The sequence below is a fragment of the Puntigrus tetrazona genome, chromosome 12, assembly GCF_018831695.1.
Source record: "Puntigrus tetrazona isolate hp1 chromosome 12, ASM1883169v1, whole genome shotgun sequence".
In the NCBI taxonomy this organism is placed as follows: Eukaryota; Metazoa; Chordata; class Actinopteri; order Cypriniformes; family Cyprinidae; genus Puntigrus; species Puntigrus tetrazona.
The window spans coordinates 11753401-11774858 of NC_056710.1; the positions used below are offsets into that span (position 1 = coordinate 11753401).

Below are 21458 nucleotides of genomic sequence, written 5' to 3' on the forward strand. Positions count from 1 at the left end.
GTCTCGCCCAAAAATGGCTGTGGAGAAACAGTTATGAAGATGTGTCGATCTACTCACCTAATTAATGTGGCGCATGCTCCAAATTAACCGAGAGTCCTCTGATCGAGCCGGAGGACATTTCTGGAAGGTGAGGCACAAGATTTTCCGTTATTTCGTGCAGAAAAGAGGAACCCAATGGGCTCTTCGTGCAGTCGCGTTACGACTTTATTTTCAGCCAATGGGAATTCCAGAGCGATCACAGGCCAGGGCCTTCAAGGATGTGTTTATGCAGAATAAAACACCACTGAGCATCAAACTTAATAAAAACAGAGCTTTGGCACAGAAATTGCAACGATGCGTGATTGAAAACCATTGCAAATTTCATACTCGCAGTGTGGGGATTCATATGTCTGCATAGTAAACACAGTTCTCATGCAATGGCCGTTTAAAAGTGATATATTGTATTAACTGAACAGTAATAGCATCGATACATACAGAAATTAAGTGTATTTGCACAACTGCATGTCTCGTGACCGCACAGACGTTGCTTATCTCTTTAACTGCACTGCGAGATGTTTTTCTCCTTTAATTAGTTATTTCATGACATAATATTGCTGTGAAAATTATTCTACTGTCTTTGTTTTTTGAGTGTGTAAGTGGGACGAAAATTCCCTGAATGTCAGTTTCTGAGAAGATAGTTCACATTCATGGTTGTCAACAGGTGCTATAAGTGTTGTTGTATTGTTATAGCAACATTTCCACTTTGAGCAAGTAATAATGGCATGGACGGAGTAGGAATAGTTATAGTAAGGGTTGGGAAATGTTCGATACAATGGCTTGCTTTACATTTTGCGAAAATATAATCATAATATTTGTGTAATGATGCGACTCAGTGCATGGTATTGTGGTTGTTTGTATGTGTTAAACCCACCTTTTGTGTAGTTTTGAAGGAAGAAAGTCATAACGTTTCCTTTGGGTGTGTATGTTATTTAACTAACGCATTATCAGAGTTTGAAAAGCTCTTTTTTCGTAATGTAGTTTTGTTCATAAGTGTCTGATCTTAGCTGTCTGAAAATATCATAAACAAACCTTTTAAATGACGAGCTCTTTTTTTAAATAATGGTTACTTGCTTGCACTGAATGAATTAGAAAGTCTTTTCGAAGTGAAGTTTAGTGTAATTCACTAAAAAGGTTTAGGGCTCAAACATCTACACCATACTTTCATCAGCACTTCCGATATGAGAGCTATTGCTTGGGAACATTATATTAATATTTTTCCTAAAATATGTGATGCTTTCTCATTCGGTGTGAAATAGACCTAGCTCATCTAGCAACAAATTAAAGTTGGACTATCATAAGTAAATCTGTGGCTGTTTGTTTACATATGTACATGCATGGCCAGTGACATTTCAAACTAGTAAATCAACCTTGTTGGATTACAAATGTTAGAATAATATTTTCTCAGTTAAGCTACAAATCATTCTGGACATTAGATTGGAAATCTGCATCGGGTATTCCAGCGGAACATCCTTATATTTATAATGGCAAGGTTTGCTGAATGAGTAGCAGTGTCGGGAAAATTGTCTCAAACACTTTGTTAAATTAATAAATGCATGCGCGCACCTTTTTTGACACTTTTCGGTGATTGGAATCGGCAATCGTGATATTTAACTTATGCAGTGTGACCTGGCAAAAGCCGTACAGTATGGTTCAGACGGGAAATGTCTTAAAAGTCACAGCTTTTAAAGTTTTTAACGTGTAGGATTGTAAACAGGCTTTTTATTAAGTGATGCTTATGTTGCTTAGCTAAACCTGAAACCTAAAACAGTTAACACATGTTTTTACGGACTTAGCTGTATTTGCAGAGTACCTAAATTAAGACAATAATAGTAAAATGTAATTGTACCAGGATATTCCTAAAATATTTTATGTCCACGATGCAAAGACATTCACAAAGATTTGGACACAAGTTACATTTTTGAATGAACTGTTCCTTTTAGAACTTTTGAGTCATATTTTAATAGCTGCAGCATAAAAAAAGTGACCCGAAATACTTAATAACAGTGTAACATGACACAATACGCTACTGGAACATATTGGCCTAGTGCTTTCAAACTTTTAGAAAGGGTTAACCGTAATAGAGGCGTTGAGAAAAGCCATTTCTGCTCAAGTAACGTTTTTTCCTCATCAAAATATTTGACTTTAAATTTAAAACTTCTAGCGAGAAATTTAGGGGATCGCTGAGAATCTTCTGATGGTTATGGTGTAGCTGTTGGCAGCTGAAATTCATTTCTGCGGTGTCACTGAACGCATTCTTTCAGGGATTTTGCAAAAGGTTATTAAATACGCCGCTGCATGGACGTGCTGCACGGCAGGGAAGCGCACACACACGCTCTTCGTACGGAGGATGCTGAGGTTTATTTTGGCAGTTGTCATGACGTTGTGTGGTTTCACATGTGGTGAGAGAGAGGGGGAGGGAGACCCTTTTCATAGCAGAGATGCTTATTTAACATTTCCGGTCAATCAGAACCATGTCAACATCACTGCATGCGCGCACACACACACACACATGCAACATTTATGCCATACACACAGACCTAGCCAGAAAATGATAGCTATCTTAAACTCCCCTTCAACTCCTTGGTCGGTGACTTTGTAATGATTACTCGCAGGAGAGCGTTCACCTATCTGCACGGTTCTCGTGTGTGTGGTCAGAAATAAGGCTTTCCACAATTAGGGATCAAAACTGCGGAGGAAACGGCACTGTAATTACTGGGATTGTTCTGAGCAGATGCAGAACAAATGTCTTTGTTGTAACAGCGCAGAGCTTCACGGCAAGGTGCGACGTGTGGCCAAAATAAACATGAACATGGAACCGTGCATATTTTATGAGTAATTCATTTCTTTGTTCAAGGGGAGCAGGTTTGCTGCGATCGCAAGATTCAGAATTTCCACCATTATCTGACATATGCAGAATTCAGAGAGGTCTTACAGCAGTGTGTGGCGAAACTTCATGCCTTCCTGTTTATTTTACAGGTTATGGAGTGCATTCAAGTGCGATTCTCTCACAAAACACTTTTACCTGAACTAATCAAATACACTCTTCATGCTTTCATGGATAGATGAAAGAAAAATGCATGTATACTGCAGTTCAATAAGATTTTAGTATGTTTAATCATTTATTACGGTAAGAAATTAATACTTTTAGCCAGCAAAGATGCATCATATTAAGCTAAAGCAGCATTGGGCATTGTTACAAAAGATTTGAAATTTTTCAGTATTAAATCAACATATTATGATTTCTGAAGGATCATGTGACATTAAAATAGCAAACCGTTTCGTGCGTTACTGTATTTTTTCTATATAAACTATGCAGCCTCAATAAGCATGAGAGAAGTACTCTTGGAAATATATATATATATATATATATATATATATATATATATATATATATATATATTTATATATATATATATATATATATATATATATATATATATCTCCAAGAGTACCGTTTAAAAGTTTGTGGTCGGGTTTTAAAAGTTTATATCATTACGTCATCACATCATTATATTTATATATTTTTTTGTGCTACAGAGAGGTGTTTATTTATAAAATAGGATTCAGCAGCAAACCCTTTTAAATCGATCATGTCTGTACTTACTCAATAGTGGTTATTTTACATTGAATAGTTTTATCTCATCATCCTTATTATCAGTAAAGAGAGGTAGCTCACTAATCATGGCCAGTAGTTGAGATGGTTAAGGTTGTATTGATTAAACTAAAGTGACAAGACTGCCGCTTACACTAGAATGTCGGTGCAGGAGAAACTCACCTTAGTATTCAAAAAAAGCCAACACCTTGTACAAGAAAAGTGCATAAAAGTGTGAATTATGAATGCGGTGGCATTGGACTGAGGGCAGAGTGGCTGTGGTAATGGACTAGTGAATGTTTCATTTGCTGCTGTATTGCATCTTACAGCAGCGTGTAGGATACTTTTAAGAAATTCTTTTGTTGTCAGGGTGCTAATAAAGTCATTAATTTTAAGTAGGTTTGGGGGCGGCTCTCAGTCCATTTTTGATGTCAGAATTCACTTTGTTTGACTTGAACCACACCTGAGGCCGCTTGAGCCTCGAGTTTGTTTGTATACTACGTCTCTCTATCCGTTTCCACATTCGGCCGGTGTAATTCTTCCCCAGTTCTTCTTTGTCAAACTCTTCTGGATCTGTCGGGTTGCATGGAGATCATGAGTGGACAGGCTTTTTCGAGCGCGCTCATAAATTTTTGGTTGGCTTGAGATCTGGACTGTGGATTTGGCCACTCCAGGATATTAACATTGTTGTTTTTAAGCCATCCCTGTGTAGCACTGGCTTTATGCTTTGGGTCAATGTCTTGCTGGATAACAAATCTTCCTCCAAGTCGCAGGTGTTTTGCAGACTCCGTCAGGGTTTTTCTCCAGGATTTCCCTGTGTTTTGCTACACTTATTTCAGCCATCCACCTCACGAGCCCTCCGGGGCCTGATGTAGAGACGCATCCCCACAGCATGATTCTGTCTTCGCCGTGCTTCACAGTGGGGATGGCGTCTTTCCAATTCACTTTCATTTGCATACTCCTGGTCAGACATATATATTGTGGTTTATTGCATTTCTCATAGCTGCTGTCTTCGAGGAAGAAATGCCTATATTGAAGCATATCTCGCAGTGCATTTGTGGCAGGTAAATGTCGTTGTGTTTTTTTTTTTTTTTTTTTGTTATTTTTATTATGGCAAATTCACAGAAAGTAAATGGCTATATTAAAGTGAAATTTGTGTCTTCTCATTTTAGCTACCTACTGCTTTAGTAAACATCTGGTGCTAGTACTCATGGTGGTGCTCAAATTTAATGTACTGTGGTTCAGACCCACGGGGGAGAAAATGGAGTCAAACTACAAACTTAGATTTGGGCGAAACAAATTAGAAAGTATAATTTTGATTTTGATAGGGCTCAACAATAAATGTTGACATTGATATTAGCACCATATGTATTGTTATTTTTATGTTTTGAGATAATAAAAAAAAAAAAACCCTATTAATTAATACTGTTAAAAGTAGTGCTGTCAACCAATTATTTGGAATTAATTGTATGTATGTGTGTATTTTATTATATAAATACAAACACCGCATATATTTAGAAAATATTTAAATGTAAAATTAATATATATATATATATATATATATATATATATATATATATATATATATATATATATATATATATATATATATATATATATATATATAATATAAATATGAAATAAAATGTTACATATTTTTCTTATACACACGTGCAAATATATACACACACATTATGCAAACAAAATCTTTACTTTAGAAACTTTAGTTGTTGCACAATTAATCATGATATTTTTTTTGACAGAACTAATTTTTTGGGGTAAGATTTTAAGGTCCGTTTTTAAAAACATTAACTACAAAACCGCAACTAAACAGTAGTGAAGTATTATTTAAGATAACATTTTTTGTTTTCATATATAATTTATTTATATTTTAAAATGTGATTTATTTTTCAGATGAAGCAAAATTAAATTAGTTTTAATTAACTTTTGCAGCAATTGCTAAAAATTGTACAGTCATAAACACATTTTTACTGTATGGTAAGCATTTAGATAGTTATGTTAAAGAATAAGCAGCATCTCCACAGAAGTTCTCTCTCTCTCTCTCTCTCTCTCTCTCTCTCTCTCTCTCTCTCTCTCTCTCTCTCTCTCTCTCTCTCTCTCTCTCTCTCTCTCTCTCTCTCTCTCTGTTTCTCTCTTTCAAAAGTAATGATTAGTTACATATGGAACTTGATCAGATAAATCAATCGTTTCTGTTGATTACACACATCTGGACCCACCTTCCCAGCTGGTGTGTAAGTATCTTGCACAATGATGATGTTTGCCAGAGATGATTGTACTTTAACATGCAGGTAAACAGCCAGAACTGTGTTTGGAGGGGAGGGGGGGTCAAAATGTCTTTATACGGCTCATTTGAGAATCCTTGTTGCTCAAGAAAATTGGCTGCGTTGCTCCAATGCTAAATAAAAGACACAACTATTTGTTTTATATAACAACATTGTTCCGACATTATGACCTCCTTCCAATGAAAATCAGTCTCACCCGTTTGGGAGGACAATCGGATGCCAGAAAGGAAGTGCTGTTTAGTTTATAGGTGCTTTCAGTGTTACTCAAGAGAATGAAAGGAAACAGTGAAACACTATAATGACGGTTCCCACTGGTGCTCTTTGTCCGTGTCAGGATCTGTTCTATATGATTCAAATCTCGAATTAATTTGATGTGGCACGGCCTTGTTTTTCAAACAACTCTACGATTGCTTGGACACAAACAACTCTCTGCTTCTCCCATTTCTTGCGTTACACCATACAACACGATGTTTTTCTTTTGTAGTCATCGTCCGTCCCCGTCTCCCCATCTCCCCATCTCACTCATTCCTTCCCCTCGTCCACCTGAGGAGGTGACTGTAGCGTGACTCACTTGTTCCTAGTGTGGTTTCGTGGTGGAGTGAGTGAGTACCGTCTCGAGCCTTCCTTAACTTTAGAATCAGGAGGCTTGAGCCCAAACCACACGTAAATTGTTACTGCCGCAAACCTACGCATACTCATGCACACGTGACACGGGGTTACGAAACCTGTATGTGCCAGGATGGAGGAAGCCAAAGAGATCTCAAAGAGAGAAAATACCGTAGTTGGATGTCTGAGGCAACAAAAGCAGGATCTATCGGTGCACTTTAAGCTGTTTCTGTGGTCAGTCAAAGATATGTAACGTCATTTTGATGCTTGTGAAATGCCGTCCTTCTCACCAGTGACGGATCTCTCCACATTAAATTGATTGAAAGGTACCGTCGAGGGGGAGATTTTTGCGGTGACCTATAGGGCAGGGGTGTGGCCAGAGGAGATGGTGTATGACGCAACAAGACGCTTTTTCAAAATGACGCTTATCATTACATAATGATAAATGCTAAAGCCTAAGAAGAACCCAGTATGTGTGTTTTTGTATGACAGAGGGAAATAAGGGTTATAGTTTCCTTTTTAATGAGGAGCATGTGACGAATATGTGAGTCTCTATCCATCTTATAGAGGCTCATACAGAAAATATATGCATACATCTAATATATTTGTTTAGTAAATATAACACGTTTTATAATATATTCAGCTACCTGTGAAAGTATTGTAATCTGAGCTGAGTTTGACACATTATGTAGAATTCTACATAATAATGCAGAAAATGTTGTTTATTTGTTATAATTTCATATTTATTAGCTTATACATTGACTTGTTTTTATATATGTAAATACATTTTAATTATTTATATTTATGTTATTGTTTTATTTTACATATTGGGTTATGTTTATTTAATTAATTTATTTATTTTTGATAATTTTCCAAGTAAATTGATTAAAATCAATTAATTAATAGCCCTGTCCAGCAACGCTAAGGACACAATCTATTCCTTACGCTGACAATTATTTGTCTTGGTAGTTTATATTCACTCTCCACAAACTACTTGCGCTTAAAAAAAAGGTGAAGGAACAAGCTGTCCCATTGGTCCAGAAATATTTTAAATGATCTAAACATAGTGACGTTCATTAGGTGTCAGGTCATGTTGTGACCGTCTCTGGAGAACAAATGCAAGCATATACAGCTGTAATAAGACAGTACTGGCCTAATTGTCCCTGAAGATGAGGTTTCCTAGCCTGAGGGGAGTAGTCTGTTCAGACCAAACAAAATGGAAGCTGATTTTGTTTATTTTTGTTCTGTTTGCAGGATAGACCCGTCTCTCGCTCTCCAGTGAAATACGCTTCACAGTGCTGAATTCAGCATGTCTGAGGAATTGTTGCAGTATGCGGGACCTGAAGTGCTGACTAGATCTACTTTGTAATCGGCGTGATTTGCCAAGCTGGTGGTCTAGCGCATTAGCCCATTCAGTAATGATTAAGAGCACTTATTTAATTGCGTTTCGTTTGTACTTTGGCCCTTTTCTTATATTTTAAATATTTTACTAGTCAGGTTCTACTGAGAGCGTTTAAATGATGCTGGATAAAGCACTTCTATGCAGATTTAATGATGACAGTGAACCGGTTTTTGATCGTCATGTCCGTTTCTAATGGTGCATGCATGTGATATAAGGCAAAGTAATGCGTTTAAAACCAGAACTGACTACAACTAGATCTTGTTTATAAGGTTTTAGGCAGCCTGTGAACGGATCTAAAATTGATCATCCATGAGACTTAAAGGAATTCTGTGCAAAACTCGGATGAATGAATGTACGATTCCTCCAGCAGCAAACTCATCTTTTCCTATTTCTTGTGAAGTTCAGTCTGCGCAGGCTGTTTAGAGGCAACATGGCTGTTGTAATGAGGACATTTATGTCGCTCTGCATCAGGCGCATGCATGAATAAACGGCAGGCTGCCTTTCTGTCTGAATGCTCTCTGCCAGCTACATTATTAAAATGCATTTGTGTGGGTCTTATTTAACTTTTTGTTATGGCCTTTTCTCTTTTTTTGCGATGTTCACCTGGAAGTGACAATCTCAGATTGATTGTTCATCATGTCATTGCGCTATTGGAAACGCTGTATGGTTGTAAGCTGTTAAGCTGTTTTCAGTAAAGCTTAGTTCGCTTGCCAGTTGTGTGTAAAGTCATTCATTCCAGACCTGGCGCAGTCAGCTGGGGACTTAGGGGACCTAGTCGCCATCTTTCAAAAACACAGAACAACGAACTTTCAGCTAGTGCTGTGAGTCTCAAACTGTGGAATGCGGTGAATCTCCTCCTGGTAGAAGTTAAAGGTATCCCCAAAAATGTAAATTCTGTCATTAATTACAAACCTGTAAGACCTTTGTTCATGTTCGGTACACATATTGAGGTATTTTTGATGAAATCCGAGAGCTTTGTGACCTTTCATAGACAGCAATGCAACTTACACATTCAAGGACCAAAAAAGTAGTAAGGATGTAGTTAAACTAGTCCATCAGTCAACCTTGACGCTATAAAGCTACAGAAATAGTAAGCATGTCAGTCTTCCATTGCATTTTACAAATATTAAAAATTGTGCTGTGCAACGATTAATTGCGAATGAATTTTAATCGAATACAAACAAAAGTTTATTTATAAATACACACACACATGCATGTATATATTTTTGAAAAAATATTTAGAATTAATAAATAAATACATTTTATATATATTATAATATGTAATTTATGTACATGCATTATATTTTTTTGAAAAAAAACCTTATTTTTAGTAAATGACAACAAATGTATTAGATACATGGTGACATTTTCAGAGATGGACAGCAGTTATTAGAACAGGTCACATGTCCAACACGAGCTGTGTTTAGCCAATCAATGTTATTGACCTCATAAATATGCAAATAATAGAATTAACCTAGGGTTTACAAATGTACAGTGTTACATCCCAAAACCTGCACAGGTTTGCACTTATGGTTTAGAATGTCCCAGTGTTAAACTTTTTGGCCCAAAACTGCAAATATTTTTGTGACTGGATGGTACTTGGCACTTGTTCTGATCAAACCCGAATATTGAACTCGGGTTTCAAAGTTTGGGAACCGCTAAACTAGTGCATTTTCAACAAGTTCTCTGTTAAACACAAGAAATAAACACGCGTATCTGACTCAGGCAGACGCTGACGTGCGGTGGTCTGTAGGGTTAATGCTGGCCGGCTGTGGTGCAGTATTCTCAGGGTTTTAGGGGAGAGATGCCGTGGTTCGGCGTGTACCTGTCACTACTAAATGATTGCTCATTTCCTGCCGCGGGAGGAGGGGTGGGGAGAGCGGTAATAGCACACAGCTGCCCGAGCTGGACGCTACCTTTCCTCTCCTCCGCTGTCTTGTTCTTTTGCTATTTATCTTTGCGTCTTCCTCTCCTCCTTTTTTCCCAGTCTGTTTGTATTGTTTATATGTAAGGCTGTCTGGAATGGCAGAGGTGGACACACACCCATGGCGCCTCAGCGTGCATGTTCTCCACCTAGCTTCATTTGCGCGTCTGTGTGGGTTTGTGTTTGTGCGTACACACATGCGCGTGTCAAAGTGTGTGTGTATGTTAGGGGGAGGATTGGTTTAAGGAGGGGTCGGTAACAAATTCCATCCCGGTTCCAAACTAGGTCACATGACCCAGAATGGAAGTTTAGCAATGACCAGCTGTAGTCCACATTACGCAGCAGGGGAAGCAAAAGCACAATCGGTTAACTCTAGACAGGACAAGACATGACATTTATTCGGTCAGTTCTGTATAGAGACATTGAAATCTGTACTCGCTTTCATTTGTGTGTTTTTAGGACAGATATTTTAGTATTCTGATGACCGATATGCAGAGCAGATTTTTCTTTTTTACTTTTGACGTTATGATCCTTTATAAAAAGCATTGTACTGCAAAAATAAAAGGCATGTTATGTCATCTAAGTGTACTCAACTGTGCTGTTTTGGCACACCAAGAATGTGAACTTGAATGCAATTTTAGCATAATACCTCTATATTTAAAAAATGTATTTAGTCACCACTAGGGATGCACTGAAGCCGAACTTAATAAAAAACTGCACCGAAGGCCGAATACCGGACATGTGTTTTCACATTTTTTCTCCATATATTTTGACAATTTTTTTTCACCATTGAATAAATTAAATAGCCAAAATGTGATTTTTATTGATTTTAAATTAGCTGTAAAACAATTTAAAAATATGCCTATAACTATACCAACAAAGTTGAACTTAAAATAAATGTTACAAAAACAATTTCTGGCCATTTTCGAGACTCCCTTGTATCAAGTATGTATATTTTACTGTACAAATAAATGCAGCCTTGCTGAACAGCAGAGAAATAAAAAATAGATTTGAACACTGTATTATAAGAAATATATCAGTAGAGCTGTAATTATTATTAGTAGTATAATTATTCATTAATTCATTAATCATTCTCTGCTTTAACACAGCAAATCTATTTGCTGCATTAGTGCGTGCCTATATTTGATCACATCATGTCATTGTTCAGCTTAATTTATTCGGCCTTTTCACTTATTCATAGCTTTTTTTTTTTTTTTTTTTTTTTTTGCTATTTTCGGCCGAACAATTTCGGTTGCCAAACATTCAGTGCATCCCTAGCTACCACTTGTAGTTGCTGCTGTTCTTTCTCCTGGATGTGTGTATTTTGACTGTTTTGATATTCTGGGTTTATGAATTTATTCCTGATTTGGTAGTTGCATTATAGCTATATAATATACAATTATCATTGCACATTTAAAAATAAGGCCTAATCTTTAGCTTTTATCAGAAAAATTGGTTTGCCAAAACGTAACAGTTTTTTTTTTTGTTTGTTTTTTTTTTGTAATTGGTGGTGTTGTTGTGTTTTTTTTTGCTTTGGGGTCACTGAAAATGTCGCTAGGGCTAGGAAAAATTATTGCCTGACCGGGTCAGCAGAATAAATATAATCCTTGTTGTTATGCTCATAGAGCTCTGGCTAAAAAAGATATTGTATCCGCTGCTTGACTCGTATCATTGGAAAATGATAAAACATAAATCTCCTGAATATCTCCCTCTTTTTTTGGACGGAGAATAGAGTGCATGTCAGAGTTTCCATGGGCCATTGAAATGCACAAGTTAAAGGAAGCACAATGCTCTTCGACAGCAGAGGCAGCGATAGCAAGTCAGTTATTTTGTTCGAGCTGCCCAGGGATTGCAGAATATTATACTCGTGTTTATGCTGGGTACATTGAGTGACATAAAACGGCACGAATCATCTCTCTTATCGCAGCCGCTTTATTTCTTAGTCATTCGGGACATCTGCTGAAAAGAGCACCAACGTCACGCTACATATAATCCCCAATGTACTCTCGGTAAGCCCTGCTCATGATGTGTTTGTTATACATATTTAAAGTCATCTGAATTTTATTTCAATAAATTATGTCACCCCAAGGATGTGCTTGAATCGGTTTCCCATACACAGAACAGCGTAAAGCAGGGCAGACTGTTCTTTCATTTCGCTCGAGCTGACTGATAAATAACAAACATTTTTTATATGCTGTCCATCGAGCATGTCTGCTGTTTTATCACCTGGTCCGACTGCCAAAGTAACCTCTTTTCTTCTCTTCTCTCATTCCTCCACTCGCTTAATCTCCTTCGCTGTCCTCCTACACACGTTGTTTCCTCTTTGGATATTTCATGGGGATTTCTCCAGGGAAAATTATTCTCTGCTACATGCCAGTTTTGGGTCCTCGACGTTATTTTGAGGAAGAATGTTATCTTTGTGATTAAGTCATAAAGCTGCGTAATTCTGGATAGGTTTGTGAATTTGTATGAGCTGGACTACATTTAAAGGGATAGTTCAGTGAAAAAAATGAGCATTTTGTCATTATTTACTCATCCTTGTGTTGTTCGAATATCCATTTTTATATAACACAAAACAATCATTATCAACCGGCCTTCAGAGAAACAGGATAAAATGTAAGTATAATCTTGCCCTAGTAAGCTAGGTGTACTTTAGTAGAGTCATTCAGATGAGTATGTGAATTATTTTTTGTGTTGGTTCTTTTCAATTATCCCACTGTCAGATTTAAGTTTGTTCAACCCACTTTCTTACACTTAATGATTCTATAACAGCATTGACAACTTCCACAGAAGAAAGCCATGCAGGTTTGGAATGACATACATCCCAAAAGGAAGATATTTTGAAGAATGTTGGTAACTAAGTCGTTTTTTTGTTGTGGACTGCTTTTATACTTGTTTCCTGCTTCTGGTCCCTATTAACAGATATTGTATGGAATACCTATTGGTTTCATCGTCATCTACTAATATTAATGACTCCTGCTCCTTTTTAAGTGCCTTTAGAATATTTAGCTGCCTGCGTAGAGACCATTCCTTGTCATTTTTACCTGTTACTGTTGTATTCTGTTAGCTCTTGTTATGTCTGTAACATCCTAAAAACCACTGAACCTTGTTGTTTTGTCCTTATTACCATAGACCCTCTTCCCCTTATAGGAAGTGATCGTGTGACACAGCGTGTGCAGGATTGTGATCATTGCCCGACTGCTTTATGAAGCCGAGCTGTTTCCAGAGCTGTCGCATGTAATGTTTGTCACGTTCGATATCATGCAAAAATGTCCTCTGGCTGGAGAGTTATATAAAAGAAATGCTCTGGGCAGTGAAGACATGAATTGATTTGAAATATTTATAAAAATCGATATGAACACACTGCAGCGCTTAACTTGTCTTCTCATCTCCCCTGTGACTGCTCTCTTCCACTAGTTCTCTGGCTCTAAATAACTCTCAGAAACAGCACTGCACCTCATTGCTCATTGTATCATTCAAGTCCAAGTTACTAATAATATGGTTTGATGGTTAATGGACAGGCCCACACGGCATCGCTGCACTCGGAAACCGTCGTGTCATTCACAGTGTCACGTCGTTATGTTTGGACTCCTTTCCATATGCGTTCAGCTACCAATAAGGGTTTATTCAACCACGTTTAACACATTTTTTATGTGTTTCAATCCAGATTTTCACCCAAAATCGACACAGAAGAAAAACATTTAGGTCTTTTTCTTGGATTGTAATGAATAACTGTGCTTTTAAATTTAAGTAAACATAAACTGTTTTGGTGTTTTGCGCAGTGTGGAAAATGAAATGGTCACAATGGAGCCTTTTGACTCAGCCTGTTTCCATGTTTTTTATAATATCAGCATTTTTTCTTTTTCCCGGCTGCTGCCTGTACCTATGCTGACAGGTCCCCAACCTTGCATTAGCGTGGAAATAAGTCAAATCCTTAATGCCTTGTTTTTCTAGCATTTCCCCCCCCATCTCTCTCACCCTCTTAAGACAGGAAAGGGTTACTTTCCATGTTTCCTGTCCAATTCCCTCAGCTCCAGCTCCTTTCGGATCACTTTCTTCATACTAAACATTCCCAGGCTCCCATAACCTCCTGGCTTCCTTACACTGGCCAAGAGAGATCCCAGGTGAGAGTGTGGGCGAACCTCCTGTTTTTTAAGGATAAAAATCTCTGCGTTTTGCCTCCTGACATCGGTGGTGGTGAAACGTGGTTTCTTTTTCAGCTTTCCTTGATCGCAGGCATGGGAAAACAGTTATTTGAGAAATCTATACCAGTCATTTGGCTCAGAGTGAGGCCAAGCTGATTGGTGGAACTCGTGTTTTAGCGCTCAAGTGAACAATGTTGTCCTCTCGCGTACTTTAAGCAATAATTCAAAAGCGGACAATCATGAGGCAGTTCTGCGTTTCGTCCACCTCATAGTGAGGAAGAGGAATTTCGAGGCTTGACATTGGATTTTGGAGCTGTCACTCGTGTTACCGTAACAAGAGATGAAAGGCTCTGATACAGCAGAGGTGGCCTGTGATCAGTCTTGGCGATAAAGATGCCTTAGAGCAACACAGTCACATGACACTTGATACATCCTGTTGAAGATTCACTTTGAACATTTAGAGGAGAAAAAAGCTGTTGCATATTCATTTCTGGTATTACTCGCTCTCTTTCCCAACAGTAAAACCAAATCCATCTTTATCAGAATGTTTTAACTGCACACTTTCAATAAACGACACATCGTATAGTTCGTGTTTTATAATACTGATGTTCATCTCTCCTCTTTGTCCCGTTCACTATCTTTTCCCACGGATTCTCTTCCAACTCTTTTTCTCTCTGAGCACCTGACAGATGGATGGGGGGAGAGAGAGAGAGAGAGAGGGAGAGAGCTTTGCATGTGCGGTCACCCCTGCTTTGACCAAAAAACGCCAGTCTTTGTAAATGGAAACACGGGGCCGAACGGAACAAACAGCAATGTTATTTGGGCCTGACCCAGTGATGGACCTGCTGAGACAGTCTAAATATAGTCCCGTGGTGTACTGACTAATTGCCCCGTGAGCAGTAATCATTCCCAGCCTCTGAAACCTCTTAAACTGCAAAGAGAGTCAAGTCACTGCTGCCCCCCTGCTGTGCCTGAGCCAAATACCAGAACGAGCAGACCCGTACAGAGATGAACCGAAAGCTTCTCTATGTTTTCAGGTGCCTGTCTGCACAGGTGGAGTTCATTTTAACAGGATATGATCAGGGTTGTGTATTTTTCTAATGCTGCATTGCGTTTGAACTTTAGCTAATACTCTTGCGTAAGAAATAAAACGGAGCAACCACGATTTGGCCGAGGCAATCCTTTTTGGACCTTTTAGTCTCTCTCAATGATTATTAGTGATGAGAAACATAAGAATGTTTTTGATTGTTAACCCCACCATTAATGTTTCTTTGAGAAACACTTTTTTTGAGGAAGAACCACTTTTTAAAAAAAATTCTAGTAGGTTAGTATTAGTTAATATAATATTATAAAATTATATTATTTATAATTATTTGTGCTGTCAAACTATTAATCGTGATTAAATGCATCCAAAATAAATGTTTTTGTTTAAATATATGTGTGTGCTGTGTATATTTTATTATGTGTGTATATATAAACATGCATGTAGAAATTTTTGAAAAATTGTATGTTTATCTATTAAATATATTTATTAAATGCATATAAATATAGATGTAAATATGCATGCATGCTTGTTAATACATACATCATAAATATGCTCAGTACACACACGTTATGCAAACAAAAAAAGTTTTATTTTTTGAATGTGATTAATCGCGATGAATTTACATTATCAATAAACAAATACATGTAGCGCCATTTGGCCGAAATCTTTTTCCCAGTCTCGCCCCCCTCTCTCTCTCGCTCTCTCACTTTGCTTTCTATCCACTTACTGTCCTGTCAAAATAAAGGCATAAATCGGCAAAAATGAAATCTGGATGACCACAGAAACTTAATTAATGAACTGTGTTTGTTCTTAGGTCTTTAAGAGGAGTCAGTTGGATATCTCTTTGCAACACAATCTTGTTTTCTTGCATTGTTTGCCCAGGTGCTGCCCTAGAGTTTATATATATATTTGTTTAACTAGCGTATATTTACCTATTTATTTACTTTTACCCCATTCTGAATGAGAATGAGCTTTTAGTTTCCCGACCTTGTGGACCGTTATGTAAATCAGCAGCGCACTTTTAAAGATTACTCAGACTGCCGGCGTTAAAGGGCTGTGGATTCTTTGCCTCTTTGTGTAATCAGTAGAACGCACTCCTGTCTAGTAACATGAGAGTCTACGCATGCTACCTGCTTCCGAGCAAAACTACACAGACCTGTGACCAAGACTTAACCTGCGGTCTCACATAGGAAGTGGCCGCCACCCACCGGATATCCTCCTAACTCCCACGGCTAAATAAAGCCATAGCTCGCAGCAGCTGATAGCGAGAGATGTTCGCCCTCTGCTGCTTCAGCATGTGGGATTATGACACTGCTGAACGATCGAGTCTCTTCCTCTCTCGTTCACACTTACATTCTGCATTGTAGTTGGAAACTTCCTGTCATTTTCACATACTCTTACTAATAGCATATGCTCTCTGCAGAGTTAGTGCTGGTTTTATAATAAACAGAAAAGCAGCCACAGGATTAGGTCATGAGACGGTTTCCTTCCTAATACTCATTTAAATTTAGATATGTTCTTAAAAGGACATGAATGAGGTCTATCTTGGGAACATCTTTGAATTTTACCTCTCCGGATTGGAGGCTGAGCTGGTGTCTCTTGACTCACCTCACAATGCTTGACTATATTTAGTCTTAAACTAGTCGAGGCTTTAGAAAATGCAGCCAAATTAAAACAAAATTATGATGCATAATTTAGAAAAATCGAAACGCAGTCTACTACGACAACTAATAATTTAATAGAGTCAAATTAGTTTAACACTCAGTGACTCTTTTATACACACTCTGCCTGCTTTCAACACTTTCAGGAAGTTGCAGTAAATCACCATGACAAAACAAGGAAGCATGTACGATAGCGGAAGTCATGAGTCAGCATAAGTCCTTAGGCTGCTGTGTCCTACCATCTCTTTTACCGAGGATGTTATTATCATTACATTGAGCTTTCGGTTTCTCATTCACATGGGGACGAATGCTGATTTTCGATCTGCACACTAGTCAATGGACTACAAGCTAACTATTAACAATATATAGACATGTAGGAAAATTAGGGCCTTTTAGTTGAAATGGTTTTGGTCGTTAACTTTGCCCGAGTAACTTAATTAAGTTGATGGGGTTATAGACTTTATTTAAAGGGATCATTCATAAATGAAATCCAAAAATGAAAATTCGGTCATTAATTACTTACTCATTTTATTCCAAAGCCACATAAGCTTTGTTTATCTTCAGAGTACAAATCAAGATGTTTTATGAAGGTATGAGAATATTTTTATTTATGCTTTATTCATCAGTTTATTCTCTTCTGTGTCAGTCTTTGCTGTCATTCAAGGTTGAACCACTTATGCCACATCCCCTTACTACCTTTCTTGGCCTTGAACGCGGTAGCTATATTTCTGTCTATGCAGGGTCAGAAAGCTCTCAGATTTCATGAAAAATATCTCATTTTGTGTTTGAAAATGAAATAAATTCTTACAGGTTTAGAACGGCATGAGGGTGAGCAAATACTGACAGCATTTTCGTTTTCCTTCTTTGGGGACAGTCAATTTAACTTAGCAGGTGATGTGCCTCGGCTGTGCAGTGAGGTCACCTGTGGCTTTTACTAATGGCGAATTCCCTTAACACGCTTTCCCCTGCTGTTTTCTATGCATCTGAATTTACTAAGGGTCAACCTTAAGGAAAGAGCTTGAATTAAATGTTTAGAATACTAAATAAATAAACTGCGTTGTGGTAAAATTGCAGCTTTTCCTTTTCAGTAGAAGGCAAGCGTCCGCAGAAATGCTTGGGCAGCCGGATAAGTGGGTGTGTTGTTGGCATAGGGTGGGGGTGGGTGTAATGATATTAGTAGTGATTGGCTAATTTATGAGGCTGTTTAGTTATTCATGTTGAGTGTCGGTCATCCATCATGGCGGTGCTGAAGGAAGTCAACCTGCACCGTTTAACTGCCAGACTAGAGGCGCACTGAGAACGTTATGCTGTGGAAACCACCGCTGCTCAGTAACAAGACAGGCAGAACATGACATCGTTTTATAGTTACAGTCATATGAGGGGGTTTACCCAGGAACTCTAGGTGGACAAACAAACAAATTTATAGGGAAAACCCCCCAGCATCATGAGGATCCTGCATAGAAGAACTTCATCAACAGGAACTCCAGCAGAGAGTTAAAGCACACGAGGGACAGCAGCACTTATTTTTTATCCTCCTCTCGCTCATGTTTTTCACACACTCACACTCCATTTTTCTCATGTGTTCTGCATGTGTTTTCGCTAACGTTTTGTGCTCTTAGCAAGAGAGCATGTGCAGTTTGGCCATTTGAATGTTCTTGAAACATTAAACAAACCGTTCACTGATTGCGTGATGCATATTTCACACGGAATAGTCAGATCTGGCTGAAATCTCCAGGTCCGATCTATTTGGCTGACTTCCACACTTTACTGAAGCCCCATCTGGAAACAAAAACGTGTTAACAAGTTCTTGTGGTGCTGCATTGAACAACTACTCTGAGTTCAGATATATCTGGAACATCGGAAGTCTTCTAAAAGAATTGGATGGAGAAGATTATGAGAGTTACTCACACCTGTGTGTGGTCTTTATACCGCGTTACAAATGATCCCTCTATAAATTCAGTACTCTGCTCTATATTTTTATGGCAGTGGGTTCTGATTCACATACACATGGCTCTTATTTTAATCATATGCATTTGGAAAAAGATAGACTCTTTTAAAAATTAATTTTCTGGACTTTGCAGAGGAGTTTCTGCATAACACTTTAAGCCATTATATTATCTTGAAAACTTTTCAAAGCGTTGGATTATTTTCAACATTGATGAAGTTGTAACCTAGTTTCTATCACCGGGACGGTGTTCCATCAGCACTGAGGTTTTCCATGTGAGCCAGAGGACATATTATCTCTCGTTCACATCCCCCCTTTTCTTTCTCTCTCTTACCTCACATCCTATGATTTGTTGGAGGGCTTAATCCAGGTTCTTAAATGAAACCTTGAGGGTCTCTATGGGATCAATTTGAAGGGATTTCTCCTCCCTGTTCTCCTCTGTTGTTCCTCTTTCTTCCTTGATTTCTCCTATCCTGTCTTCATTTTCTCTGTTGGCTGAATGCAGCGTTTTTAGAGCCAGATGTATTCGGGTGTCAGTTTGATCTGTTGGCGAAATGCTCTCTGGTGGTTGGCCGATCACTCTTGGCTTTTATCGGGCAATCAGTTTGGGGGTCTCTGTTAGCAGGTCCAGTCTGCCACTTCCTGGCAGCAGTTAAAAAGTAATGTCTTTGTCGGTGAAAAAATATGCCCAGGATAGCCTCGAAAACTGAATTTGACTTTTGCATTGAAGGTTTTCATCTCAAATTCCCTTAGGGAGGTGATGTTTGATTTTGTACTCCGATAGACCTTGTCTTGCACTAAAAAAGGAAATAATTTTTTTTTTGCCTTTTTAATGTGGTGCTTAAGTACAAGTGAGAAGGAGAGACGGACAGGAGGGTAATAGATGTCTCCGTAGGCTACTCTCACTTAAACAGGCAGAGCTTGCTGAAGGGAACCCGCGGGCTTGAATCTATTATTCACATACAGCGCTGCAGATCCTCTCTTTCAAACACATGCACACACTCGCACAAAAGCGAGGAAATGAAAGCTGTCGGCTGTTAGCGCTCGCGGAGCAAATGGACAGAGCGAAGGCCTTTTGTCAAGACATGAATCTCCGGTGACTCTACAAAGACCTACTAGTAGACACACTGTGTGAGAAACAAGGACAGATACAGATACTCAATGGGTAGTGTTGACTCTTGAACTGATAATGGCCTTGCTGAGGCCTGGGACTCTGTATTTTTTTTTTTTTTTTCTTTGAACTGGCATCACTTCTTTGGCATCAAGACCCTGGATCTAAGTCAGTATTCAGTAGGACATTTTATCTTCTTTTTATGCTCTAACCACTTGCGGCCATTCAAACTGCTTTAAAACAGCAATTTTTGTTGCGTATAAATGTCAGTAAATTGATTAGCAATTAAATACAATTTATTAATATTTGTTTTATTTTAAGAGCTATGAGGCGCAAGACAAAGTGGTACATTACATGTCATTGTTGATATGATAGGGTGAAACGGATCCTTGGCCTCTGGCAAATGATCTTCAGATTCATTTTCGGAAGTGACTCACTCTTGCTTAAAAACACAAGAGCAAATTTAGCTCAACAAGTTCAGGCAGCGTTCTGTTGGAAATGCTAAATATAAAATGGCTGGTTTGAAATAACTTCAAAACTTGTGTCTATCAAGTTTAGGCCAGTCTTAAATTTCTTTCATCACTTCATACTTCAGTCCTAAGTTTCTGCCATTTAACTTTTATTCTTAAATTCAACATGAAATGAATATTAATTCACGCTTTTTGTATTTTGAGTTGTTTTTTGAACAAGCATTTTCTATTATTTAAATATTTGAGGCAAGCATTTTAAACATCAAAAAGTATACACTTTGCCTTTGAAAAAATGGCCCCAGTCTTTTCAGAGATGGGGCCATTTTTTCAAAGGCAAAGCATAAGATAATTTGACCCTATAAAAAAAAATCATATTTTAATACCATGCTTTTTTTTTAAAAAAGCTTTTCATGCGACATCACTAAAGCAGGGCCTCTTCCCTTTGGTCACATGGCGGGTAATAATGACATCATTGAAGCTCACCAACTGAAGTTTAATACCAGAGTCCAGGGCTAAAAGCTATAATTTTGCTTCTCGTCTTTTTGACATGCAGTCAGTCCGGTCTAATTTAGTCCTGGGTACAGCTGTGCAATTTTGTAACCATACCCTGTTAAATCTGTTTGCGTCTATTGCTAAACTAGTGTTTTTAAATGACAACAAAAACACCTGCTGCTGTTTTATTCAGTGATGTGCTGACAGCCTTTAATGGCTCCATTACAGTTAAAGACTATGAAAAGCCCGCAACATTTTACTCTCATTATCTGTTAAAAGACTAAATTGTCTTTTGTCATGTTTTGTTTTGTCGTGTCATGTTAAATATAACTTAACAAATGCAATAAATATAAATGCGTTTTGCTCAACTCAAGCCAAGTGCTAAGTTATGCCATCAGAATCGGACAAATGAGTGCCCTTTAGATGACCAAAATAAAAGCTTCTGTCTGTATCGTGCATGCTGGAGTCACTAAACAGTGATGCAGAGACTGTTCAGCCTATGTGCATTTACAAACTCCAGGTCACATCGCAGGACTGCTTATAAAGTGTGTGTGCGTCTGAGATAATCATGTGTTCACTGAAAACCATTTTGGTGGACAAACACAAATACACACGCACACACTTGGCTGTCTGCTGGTATTTTATCGGCGGCTCTATCGGAGTAAACACTGTGCAATGTTTGGAGTGGAAAGCTTTAATCAAAGAGTAATTGTTTACATTTGG

General features: G+C 38.1%; 1 protein-coding gene across 4 annotated transcripts in view; it reads left to right on the plus strand.

Annotated features, from left to right (window-relative positions):
• znf438 (zinc finger protein 438) overlaps positions 1–21458 on the plus strand; it is a 44215-nt gene continuing 22757 nt past the window's right edge. For 3 of the 4 annotated variants that reach the window (XM_043254174.1, XM_043254171.1, XM_043254172.1), the window contains exon 1: positions 1–127. The gene's annotated coding sequence lies outside the window, so the exon portion shown is untranslated. The remainder of the gene's footprint in view (positions 128–21458) is intronic. The other variant, XM_043254173.1, reaches the window with a different exon arrangement.